Genomic DNA, 10,150 nt, shown 5'->3' with positions numbered 1-10,150 from the left:
CTCCCAAAGCCCCCAAAAACACCACCTGTGGCAGGTGAAGAACTAAACCTCTGGGAGAGGAATTAGTCTCAGGACTGAAACTGCTTAAAAGGACCCTGTTGGAAAGCCAGCTGTGTTGGTTATTAAACATCTCTTTAAGATCACAAGTTCAGTGCTTGGCCCTGCCAGTAAGAACTCTAGTGAAAGTATTCCTTGGGCAATTACCACGTGCCAGGCACAAATCCCTTAACTTACACTCACAAAAACCCAGCTAGACAGCATGTACGACTATTATCATCCCCATTTTTCAGGTAAGCGATCTGAAAATTCAAGTAGCATGCACAAGGTAAAAAAGTTAATCATGGCTGTTCTGGTTAGCTACTACTATATAGCAAACCATCCCAAAACTTAGTGATGTAAAACAACCACCATGTTATCATGTCAGGGATTCACACGTGGACTCAACAAATATTTATTGAATGACAGCTGTGTGCCACCTTCTGTGCAAGTCCCTGGGGAAGAGGAACTTGACTCGGTTTGGAAGAAAGACTGCCAGGTAAATGCCCATCTCCAATAAGGTCATTCCAACAGTGGAGGGTTGTTCACAGTCCAGTGATGGCACGAGGGAGGCCATGACTAAGTCTTCTAGGAAGAACCCACAGAGAAGGACAAGTCTGAATTGGGTCTTTTTTTTAAATTTTTTTTTTTAGATGTTGGGGGTAGGAGTTTTATTAATTAATTAATTTATTTTTGCTGTGTTGGGTCTTCATTTCTGTGCGAGGGCTTTCTCTAGTTGTGGCAAGTGGGGGCCACTCTTCATCGCGGTGCACGGGCCTCTCACTATCGTGGCCTCTCTTGTTGCAGAGCACAGGCTCCAGACGCTCAGGCTCCGTAGTTGCGGCTCACGGGCCTAGCTGCCCTGCGGCATGTGGGATCCTCCCAGACCAGGGCTCGAACCCGTGTCCCCTGCATTAGCAGGCAGATTCTTAACCACTGCGCCACCAGGGAAGCCGTGAACTGTGTTTTGAAGCGCGAGTAGGAGTTTGTCTAGCAGACCAGGGAGAAGGGGCAATCAATCCAGGCAGAGGATCAAAAAGCACCACAGCATCCACAAAGAGAAAGCTACCTATTTGTTCTAAAAGTTCGACTTGAACAAAACTGTCTTAGCTTAGGTTTCCCCCAGAAGCAGACATGAGATGAGGATTTGAGTACAAGTAGTTTATTCTGGGATCTTAAGGGAACACGAGAAAAGCGCTGGGAAGTGATAAGGGGAAGGGAAGGCGGCCAATAAAGGGAGCATTGTTAAGTCAGTTACAGACTCTGGGCACCTAAGCTTAGTGCCTCGGGAAGCTCTCAGAAGTGTGCTGGAACACACGCCGCAGATTTCTCCCGACCCAGGGATGAGGACGCTGGGCTGCATATGCGCTGACTCCTCAGGGCCACGTTGAGGGGTGCATCTCTGCTTTTGAGCTCAGTGTTCCTCCCCCGTGTAGTCTTGGTCCTCAGTCCAGCTTCCCCTCACAGTATTGAGATAGGCTTCTCTTCCAACCAATCAGGATTCAGAGGTAGGAGTATCCCGACTGCCTTGAACCAATCAGGGACCAGCCAAGGGGCTGAGGTGGGGTCAGGCTCATTCTCCCACCTTGGCAACCCTACAATGATGGAGGGGTATGATTGATGTTAGAGAGGCAAACTCAAAGTCCAACAAACCCATCCTGTCACACTGCAAGTTACCCTTCGACTTCAAGACCTGGTTCAGGAAGATCTAAGGAACCGTGGCATATTTTCATAGCTCCAGGTGGCTGCTTCTTGGAGCCAGGTATTGGGGAGATGACCCAGTTCCCTGTTCGTTCAGTTTTGTCTCTACTCTGCCGTATTTCATTGGTCACTGGTGCTCCTGAAATCCTACAGATTTAAGTTCTTTGGTTTTGAGTTTCAACATCTGCCTCAACCCTTTTTAGGAAACGTGATTCTTTCCCAAGAAAAACTACGGAGTTGGGGAGATTGAAAGGTGACAAAGAAAAGCCCAGGATTGGGGTGATGGGCATTCGGGGGAGAGCACAGACCGTTTCCTGTGAGGCTAATTTGGAGAATAATAAAACAAAAGAGTCCCCTCCCCCAGCGAAGGTCACCTTGTATAAAAGAGCAATTGTTCTGCTATGGTTTTCCATTATTTCCTTCCATGCTGTCTGCCCTGCTTGATGGACTCTGGAGTGCTTTTCAGTTCAGCTGCTCAGCGCAGGGCAAAGCATAAACTGAGCAGCCCACTTAAAAAAAAAGAAAGAAAAAAAGAAAGAAAACTCTCTCCTGTGTTGTGGACACTGAGGTGTTTGGAAGCCTAATATTTATTCCCCCTTCCCCTGCCCTCAAGCAGTGGCTTGGAGAGAACGCCAGGCTGACACCTAGGGGTACGGCTCTGGAGAGGGTAGGGGTAGAGAGTTGGACAGGCATACGGTCTCCAAATCAATTCTTGTAAAAGTTTAAGTCGAATCTTTAGAGCTGTATTTTTGCCTGGAGCTGTTTACCATCCTTAAACCTACAGCACATTGTACAAAGCAGGAAAACTGCTTTCTTGGAATTCACCATCCTAACAGAGTAGGATCTTCAGTACTGACTCCCCTACTTGCTTTTTGGCGGGGCGGGTGCGGGGGGGAACAGGGCGAGAAGTGGGGTGGGGAATGTGGGAAGGGAAGACTCTTAAGGCCATAGTTCTCAAATTTTGCTGCCTATTACCATCATCTGGGGAGCTCTTCAAAATCCCAATATCCAGGCTGTACTTCAGCCCAATTAAATCAGAATCCCTGGGGGTAGGGCCTGGCCTCAGTAGTTTTTAATATTCCCCAGGTGACTCCAATGTGCAACCAGGTCTGAGAACCAGGGGCTTAAAGCAGTGCTTCTAATATGCACGGAAGCACCCAGGATTTTGTTAAAATGCAGAGTCTAGTCCAGCAGGTCTCAGCAGGGCCGGAGGTTCTGCAGTGCCACTGCTGCAGCGGCTGGTCTGGGGACCACTCTTCAAGTAGCAAGATCTTCAGACATTTCTTTAACATAAGAGAGGAATGGAGCCACTGACAAATCACAGCAAAGCAAACAGCTTTTCAGAACACACAGCTTCCTGCTTAAAAATCTTCCTGAAAATGTTCCTCTTTGCTGTTAAGATACATTGCAAATGCCCTACTATGGCTACAAAGAATCACCTGGGGCACTTCCCCCAAAACACTGATGCCAGGATTCCATACTCCATCTCATTCAGGCCAATTAAATCAAAGTTTCTGGAGGTGGGGATTGGACTTGGATAGTTTTTTAAGTTCCTCAGATGACTGATGTGCAGCTAGATTTGAGGACCCCTTGTACGAAGTCATCTGGCCACTGCTGTTTCCATGGGAATGCCCCCCACCCCCAATCCACAGGGTTGTGGTGCATCGGCCATCGTTGATTGTATGAGGGAGCAGGCAGTGGGCTTAAACTACACTCTTGGACCCCTTCCCTGGGAATTTGGGTGGGAGATGCAGATTCCAGCGTGGTCTGGCTGCCCTTGTTAACCCAGGAGAAATGGCGTAGAGAAGTTTTGGCTACCATATCCCCACAGATAGACCAGGAACAGAGAAAGCTGGTTTCCTGCAGGAAACAGAAGAGGCAAAGCGGTATTGAGGACCCAGGGGTCCCCAGGTCTCCCATCTTGAGGCTGTCTATGGCCAGAATGAGTGAGACCCTCGGTGACCACCTCCTTTGTCTCTAGAAGAGGGCCAGCTTCTGGGTTGGGGGGTCTTTATGTAATTGTCCCTCGCAACTCAGAAGGTCTGATAGGACCAACAAACCTTGAATAGTCAAATAGGAAAAATCTGTAAAACTCATACTAAACACAGCACTTCTGTATCATCAGCAACTGACCTCTTCCCCTTCTATCCCCCACCATTAAAATTCCTGAAAAATGAGAAGACACTTCACAAGTTTAAAAATAAGGACTGCTAGGTTCTCAAATTTGTTCTCTTTGTAGAGGAATCATCAGCCTTGAATTTCTGCAGCTGTGGCTTCTAAATCTAGCCCTCTGCGGATGTTGGGGGTATAATTGCTTGTCTTGCCTGTTTTCTCATCTACAGCATGGAACTAAGAGCACCAATCTGATCAGATTGCTTTGAGGAGTAACTCATAAAAGGGTATTGATCACGTTACAGATGTTGTAGAAATGCATCTTATAAATGAGTCACCTTTTCCCAGAGCATCACTGTGGAACAGTGGAAAAGAGGCCTTTGGAGAAGGTTTCTTGAAATCTCAGCCCATCCATCTACGAGCTGTGTGGTCTTAGGCAAGTTTCTTACCTACTCTGAGCCTCAGATTCTTCGTTCCAAATATGGGCTAACAATGCCTATTTGCAGAACTTCTGTGGGGAATGAATGAGACAATGTGTGAAGACAGTAGGTGCTCAAAGACATGTTTCCCTTCCCTCCATGACTTCACTCTTGACCTAAGGTGGATTCGTTAGGTTATGTTCTTACAGTGTTACTGTAACGAAGACTACCTAACCCTAACCCTTCTCTCCCCAAATAGCAATGGTTAAAATCAGATAAAGATTTCTTTCTCTCTCCTGTAACACGCTGAGCATAAGGCATCAGGCTGATGGGTTCTATGGTGTTGGGCACCCATCCTTTCACCTTGTCCCACCGCCTTCAACAGGCAGCTTCCATCCTGTGGCTTAAGGTGGCAATTTCCCGCTGGTAGGAAGGAGAGACAGGGTGATGGGGAGTGAGCCTCTCCCCTTTGAAGGCAGGGCCTGGAAGTTCTACTCACATTCCACTGGGCTGAATGGGAGCTAGAAGGCAAACTCTGGACCCCCATTTTGGGGTTGAAATCCCAGTTCTACCACTTACCATCTGTGGTCTTGGCCAAGTCAGTTAATGTCTTTGCACCTCTGTTTCCTAATCCTTCATGGGGTTATTGTGAAAATTAAATGGGTTGGTACATCTAAAGCACTTAGAATAGTTACCTGAAACATATGAGACTGTAAGTTGTTATTGTTGTTATTATTATTTGTTTAGCTATATGGCCACGCCTAACTTTGAGGGAGGCTGGGAAATGTCCTTAACTAGGTGACTGTGTGCCCTGCTAAGACTCTAGAGTTCTGTTATTAAAGGAAGGAGTGGACAGGGGACATCTGAAGACAGCTAGAGTCTCTGTCATGTCAGAGTTGCTAAAATCAGTCCTGTAAAAAGACTGCTGAAGAGAAGCGATTGTAATCTCCAATTTGGACCTAAAAACCCTATGTCAACTCCTCCTTGTGTGATGGGGTGGACATGATCCACTCCTAGAGATGGAGACAATCATCAAAACAATAATAACGTGAGAGGGGCTTCCCTGGTGGCGCAGTGGCTGAGAGTCCGCCTGCCGATGCAGGGGACATAGGTTCGTGCACCGGTCCGGGAGGATCCCACATGCCGCGGAGCGGCTGGGCCCGTGAGCCATGGCCGCTGAGCCTGCGCGTCCGGAGCCTGTGCTCCGCAACGGGAGAGGCCACAACAGTGAGAGGCCCGCGTACCGCAAAAAAATAAAAATAATAAATAAATAAATAACGTGAGAATTTCCTGGTGGTCCAGTGGTTAGGATTGGGCACTTTCACTGCCCTGGTCTGGGTTCAGTCCCTGGTCAGGGAACTGAGATCCTGCAAGCTGTGTGGCGTGGCCAAAATAATAATAAGAATTAAAAATAAGAATAACGTATGAGGCTCTGTGCCGAGCGCTGTCTCAATTGTCTGTGACAACCTGTTTAGAGGTCCCACAGTACTGTGGTTTTATGAAAAGTACTTCTTTTTACTCTTTTCCCGCCTCAGTTCTTGTTGCATGCTTATCAGCTTCCACGCACGAGGCTAGGAGTCCGTGGTGAATTCCATTCTCACGGGCAGTGAGTTTATAATACATTCCGAGGCTCTCACAGGATGCCCCCCTCTGAAAAGCACAGATCCCACAAAACTAGTCCACCTGCTCCTTCTCCGTCAGCCCCCACCCCTGACTGTGCCAGGAGACCTTACTGGCTTTTCTGGTTACAGATTCACCAGGTCGAGGGAGGGGAGAAACCCAAGTGCAGTCTGTCATCCATCCGTTAATAAGCTTGATGCTAATGTGACTTAGGCTTGTGCAAATGTGGACGTGCTACCCAGGCTTTGAGCCTCTTCCCCACCATCCAAGGCAAGTACATGCTGCGCGCAAAGAAATAGCAACTTACCTGTGAACGAAGTGGATTTGACCGTGGGAATTCCAAGACAAATACACAAGGGGGTGATTCTTGGCATTATAAACAGGCAACCCCATAATACATTTTACCCTTTATTTGCCAGCAACTCTTCAAGAATGCATTTAAATGTATCTCTTTGTACAAATGGGGTGTTTCACTGGTGCTTCTCGGACTCTTTGGCTAAAGATCCTAGCTGCCTTTAAATTTCTCAGCATCCTCTCTCTTCAGTCAAACAGTTAATCATCTATAAACAAACCCTCCAATTAATTCTTTCTAAAGCAAAGGTAGTTGGTAAGCAAACACCCACTCCCTAAATTGCTTGCTTAATGCGTTCCTCTTGAGAGTCCATTCTGGAGAGACACTTGGGGGTATAATTACTCTGCTCTTTATCTCTGCCGTCCAATTTTTGGGTGTGCTTCTGATTTCATTTGGAAAGGTTCCTGGCGCTTCTTTGGGTGTGGTCAGCTATGTGGGGACAGGTCTTTGCTCATTCAGTACCTAGGTCAGAGGAATTTGCTCGTGGGCACCTAATTAACGCTATTCATTAGCATTAATTAACTTTTATTCATTAAAAGGTGTTGGCAACAGGACCCTCAAATTCACCTCTGTTTCAGATTGTTATAAGAGCCTAGAATTTTTTTCAGTCCTACAAAGCAAAGTCTAGATTAGGCCCATGGAGCCTCCACAAAGAGATATTCACAAGCACAGGGTATTTTTAGCAGCTGCTGCTTCCGATTTCCCACCCCTTTTGGAACTTCTAGGGCGGCTCCTCCAAACGCACCGGGTCTCCTTTCTGAATCCAGCGCCCACCCTCGTGGGCCTCATTCTGACACGTTCCAGGGTTTCCATTTGCTTGTGATTGATGCTGTTTTATTGTTTGAATGTGATAAATGGGCCCCTGCAAGGTGCTGCAGGAAAACTTGCCCTTCCTTCCACAGATCTCAGTCATTTTCCACTCTAGGACCTGGTGTGAGGGGTCAACTAAGCTGCCCCTCGGGAGGGAGTGAACGGTACCCCCGCCCCACCTCCCAGTCCTCTTCTTGAGCTTTGGTTTGGTGGAAATGTTATATGTATCGTCAATTTAATTTTCTACTTGCTTGTAAAGTACTTGCAGAAAAAGTAAAAAGCTTGACGATCACGAGAGCCTCACGTACCTGATCTTGACTTTATTCACTCCTCTAGGAAGATGATAACATACACACACACGCACCCCTGCAGCTCTCAGTGACTCAAACAGGAGCGGGTATGGTATGATAACGAGCTTCATAAATGCTCGTTGATGGAATTTCTCCCCATCTCCCCCTTTGCCAAGCACAGTGTAATTAATGTTTATGGACCAAATGGAGAGGGAGCAGGCCCATTGCTTTTTACCCTGGACAGCCAGGCGGGCTGAAAACCCATCTCACCACATATCTCAGCGAACACACCGTTCCAGCGCTTCCTGATAGGGGAATTGTGTCCTTCCTCTGGAATTTCCTCCTCTATCCCAGTTCTTTGCTTAGTTAACTTCGAATGGCCCTTGAAAACAGTTAAATGTCTGCTTCTGGAAGAAACAGTCCCTGGTCCCCAGGCTGACCATGCTGCCTTCCCACTGTGCAGGCTGACCTTGGGCCCACCCCTGGCCTGGCAGGGATCCCACCCATCACTCATTTACTGCTCTCTCCCCGCTTCTGATGACATATTCAGTAAAGGAAGGGACAGTCGTACAGAGCTGTGTAGTCCAATAGTGCACAGCACATTGTAGATATTAGATCAATGTTTCTTGAGCCAATGGCCGCAGCTAAGAATTCTGGGGAGCCCATCTTTTTCATTGAGATCAAGACCCTTAAGATTTTTATTTTTCATTTTATTTTATTTTGGCTCTGCCCAGCTTGTGGGATCTTAGTTCCCTGACCAGGGATCGAACCCGGGCCCTCGGCAGAGAAAGCGCCGAGTCCTAACCACCGGACCGCCAGGGAAGTCCCAAGAAGATTTTTTAAAAATCGAATAGAATTCAACTTAAGGCAGTGCTTGACCCAAAATAAGCCAATAATAAATTAATTACTACTTAGTTATTATTATTACACCTTCTAAACACCTAGTTCTAAATCAGCTGACTCTTAACCTTCCTCGGCTCCAGAGAACCCTGACCAACCCTAAGCATCCCTCCACTGATTTCACATTTCACTCACCTCTCTCTCCTCAGTAGTTCCTCCAGCCCCTCCACCCTCAGAGTCACCCTCCCAGACTTCTAGAGGGCCTCCCAGGGGGAGGGAGAGGGAGGCGGGCTGGGAAGGGAGAAGAGAGCCTTCCCCCTTTGCCTGAAGCAGGTGATGCCAACTGATGGTTTCTCAGATTCGTTGTTCAGCCCACAAAGGTGACACATACAGTCTTTTAAAATAATGGACGTTAACTGGCAATATTTAAAAACTGGTATTTTAGTGGTTAGGACTCCAAGCTTTCACTGCCGAGGGCCTAGGTTCGATCTCTGGTCGGGGAACCAAGATCCCACAAGCCGCGCTGTGTGGCTGAAAATAAATAAATAATTAAACGGGGATTTCTAGCAATACTAGGCCTAAAGTTCTGCAAGGTAGCAGTCAGGTGGGGTAGAAACCCAGGTGGCCCTTTTAGAGCATTCGTGCTCTTGTTCACCACAGACCCCACCATTCTCTATGACATGCCCCTCAACTGAGTTTGAATGTTGAGCTGATTTCACTGCATTTCCAGGTTCCCAAATGTGGATTTATGGTAAGAGGAAAGTGAAATATTTCTGGTCCCTGTTTCTAACACTAAAACACAAAAATAAAGTGTGACCCGGGGGATCATATGTTTCAAGAAAAATGGGAGTGAATGGACTCCTTTGTGTAAGGTAAGAACCTTCTACAAAGTTAATATTTTAAGCCCAAGTGTATCTGGTTAGAAGACCACAATTCAAGAAGCCATTCTGAAACAAAACCGGCTGATACATTTACTTGTTTGACCTTATCTGCTAACCCCAGAGGACTTAAGGCCTCTGGTCAAATTGAGAGAGCATCTTGAAACCCAAACAAACAGACCTACAGCTTCATTGGTGAATGGATTTGGGCCCCATGTCTGCCTGTTTTCAAGTTGGGGACAGACCAGACTGACTGGTAGCTTTCAGGACTGAGTGAAAGAACATTTTCACTTCTAAGCCAAACTCCTGCTTTCCCTACAAGACACATTAATAACAAGAGGAGGGGAGACTGGAAGTTCTGGGATGGATAAACTACAAAATCAAATGTGCTTTGAGAATCTGAACTACAGTTGGAACTAGAGAACCCTATTTATGATCAACCATAAATATTTTTATTTTCTTAACTTTTGGAAATAATTTCAGACTAATCAAAAAGTTGCAAAAAAAAAAGATTTTCTGTAAACTTTCACCCAGATGCCACAAATATTAACATTTTACATAACAAGAGTATCAAGATTGAAATCATGGGATTAACACTGATACAATGCTGTTATCTAATCTACAAAATGTATTCAGATTTCCCCCACTGTCTCACTGAGGGTTTTTTTTTTAATTGTATATTTTTGAATTCACATGTGTTTTATTCTATTTTTTAATTTTTTGGCCAAGTGGCATGTGGGATCTTAGTTCCCCAACCAGGAATCGAACCTGAGTCCTCTGCATTGGAAGCACGGAGTCTTAACCACTGGACGCCAGGGAAGTCCCCTGAGGTTCTTTTTCCGACTCATCTAGCATTTTACCTTGCACTTGGCTCTCAAGTGTGGAACAATTCCTCAGTGTTTCTTTGTCTTTTATGACCTTGATACTTAACAAAATGTCCTTTGATTTTGGTCTGTGTGTTCTTTCCTCATGACTGAAGTCAGGTTATTCATTTTGATAAGAAGACCACAGAAGTGATGTTGCCTTCTCCTCGATGCGTCAGATTAGGAGGTACACGCTATCTGATAATACTGACTTTGACATCTGGTGGTG

The sequence above is a fragment of the Hyperoodon ampullatus genome, assembly GCF_949752795.1.
Source record: "Hyperoodon ampullatus genome assembly, chromosome: 10".
Classification (NCBI taxonomy): Eukaryota; Metazoa; Chordata; class Mammalia; order Artiodactyla; family Ziphiidae; genus Hyperoodon; species Hyperoodon ampullatus.
This window is presented reverse-complemented; position numbering follows the sequence as displayed.